This window comes from Melozone crissalis, unplaced genomic scaffold, assembly GCF_028551555.1.
Source record: "Melozone crissalis strain CALT ecotype California unplaced genomic scaffold, PUWL_Pcris_2 ptg000537l_1, whole genome shotgun sequence".
Classification (NCBI taxonomy): Eukaryota; Metazoa; Chordata; class Aves; order Passeriformes; family Passerellidae; genus Melozone; species Melozone crissalis.
Window position 1 is genome coordinate 912340 of NW_026536235.1, and position 2707 is coordinate 915046.

Below are 2707 nucleotides of genomic sequence, written 5' to 3' on the forward strand. Positions count from 1 at the left end.
CACTCCCCTACGAATGTGGGGAGTGTGGGAAGAGCTTTTCCTGCAACTCCAGCCTGATCCGCCACCAGAAGATTCACAAAGGGGAGAGGCCGTACGAGTGTGATAAATGCAGGAAGAGGTTTAAGACCACCTCCAATCTCCTCCAGCACCAGCGCATTCAACACAGAGGAGAGGCCCTTCCGCTGCCCTAACTGTGGGAAGGGCTTCAGGGAGAACTCCACCCTCATCAGGCACTGGCTCATCCACACTGGAGAGAGGCCCTACGAGTGTCCCCAGTGTGGGAAGAGCTTCAAGACCAGCTATGAAGTGACTGCCCACCAGCGGAGCCACATGGGGGAACAGCCCTACAGGTGTGGGGAGTGTGGGAAGAGCTTCAGGACGAGCTCCCACCTGACTGCCCACCAGCACATCCACAGCGGGGAGAGGCCCTACGAGTGTCCCCAGTGTGGGAAGAACTTCTCCAAGAGGTCAGCCTTGACCCAGCACCAACACAGCCAGCACTGAGAGAAGCTGTGGGAGTGCCCCCAGGGCAGGAAGAGCTTTGTGTGCTACTCCAGCTCCACAGCTCCATCCCTCATTGGAGGATAAGCACTGGATGATCCCCAGTGACCCCAGTGGGCAGAGCCCTGGTGACCTCTGGTGCCAGTGATCTGTGTTAGGAAGAGACCTGGCTGGCTCCTGGCTCCCCATGAGCACCTGGACACATCCACGGACCAGCATCAGAAATCCATTGTGGAGAGCTATTGCCCTGATTTTTTAAGATTTTCTAAGCCTTCTGATGTTTACATTCTTGTAGCAAACTTTCTCACACACTTCCTGTAAATAACTTATTGTTTTGCATTCTTTGATGGAGGAGGAGAAATTTGATGGACTGTTGGTTTGTCCAGAGTAATTGGAGAGGTGGGACTTTCACCCTCTGATCCACTGTCACTTTTGGAAAACTATAAATGTTGGAGTCAGAAAATAAACTTTCCTTTTTTCACCTTGACAACAGTGGTATGTGCGCTCGTGTTGTTTTGTGTCCTATAGTGACATCGAGCAGATTTGTTGACTTCTGACCCCAGAAAAATCTCACTTTTTGCGTCTTTTGGTGGCATCAAGTAACACTGGATGGCCTTGGAGGTCTTCTCCAACATAAATCCATCATTTTAATTCTCTCTGCCCCACAGGCATCTTCCACAACCAAATCAGGTTAGATTGGGGCAAAACCCATGATTTTGGAGACAGTGGGGTAGAAACCCCTCCAAAAAAGGTTCTTCCCACCCACCCAAGCATGTGGATGCTCTTCTGGCAGGGACACATAAATCCTTTTGTTTTGGCCTTCAAACACAAAGGTTTTTCTGTTCATCCCTTTGAAACCCCTGAAACTGGGGTAAAAATCAAGACATTGAACTAAGGCTTGGATGGGCATGTGTGGGGACACAGCCTTGGGTGGGGACCTGGGTTGGAAATGGCCATGGACAGGGACAGGGGGGGACACAGCCATGGATGGGGACATGGGAGGACATGAACATGGATGGGGACATGAACTGGGACAGCATCAGTGCCACCACAGTGCCACCAGCACCTTTATCTCAGCCATGGCGCTGCCTGATGCAGTTCCTGCCACCACGTCCTCCCTGCCACCATTTTGGTGTCCCAACCGAATGTCACCCCCCAGCAGGGCAGGATGGGAGCTTGTTCAGCTGGTGACAAGGGGTCCAGGAGTGAGTGACAGCCACCAGGGTGTCCCAGGGCCACCGCGCTCAGGGGACCCCAATCGCCCCTGGGGACAGGGCAAGGGTCAGTGTCACCCACAGGGGCCATGCGGGGCCATGCTGGTGTCACTGGAGGCGTCCTGGTGGCAGCATCCCCATAGGTGTGGTGACATTGTCCCCTGGTGCATGTCCTGCTGGCGTCATGTCCGTTACATGTTGGTGACCCAAGTTACATCATCCTTGTTCTCCTCCCCAGTTCTAGAATGTTCCCCTGTTGGAGAGTTTTTCAAGAATGGCTTGAAGAAAAAGGCCATGAGACATATAATTGAGAGAAAAGTAGAAGGGAAAAGTAAAGCAGTTCCTAACAGTTCTCAGCCTTCTGATTTCTATAAACAATTTGACTCTCTTTATAAACAATAAAGTTCTCAGGCTGTCTTCCCATAACAAGAAGAACACCATCTCTGGGAAAAGCTGGCACCCTGAGAACTGATGAAGAAGTTTTGGGAACACTGGTTCTGTTTTTAATAAACAATTGTAGGTATTCTAAAACAAGAGGAGTGGTTAGAAGTTTCTCTGTTAGCCTATCATGAAATTGGATTACAGAATATGCATGAAGTTCGTTAACTTTGTTATTTAAGGTGATTGATTGATCAATAAAATTGGAGTTCGATGCATTAAAGGATGGTCGTCTCCCCCTCATCTCCAACAAATGGTTGACCCCTGGACGTGATACCGAACCACGATCGAACGCTCTCGGGGATAACGAAAACCACGGGGAGGTGAGGACTTGTCCAGGTTCCGAGGAGCAGCTGCGGAACAGCAATAAGCACGAAAACAAAGCGGACGAAGTCCGCCGATGCATGCCGGCCCCAAGCGACCGTAACAGACGGGTCTTGGCTGGTAAGTGCGGCCGACGCCGGAGGTGCTGCAGAGCGCGCTCATTTATATAGGTATGGACCGGCAAGCTGCATAGAACTTTTTATTACTTTCTTGCAAAAAAGACAAATTAA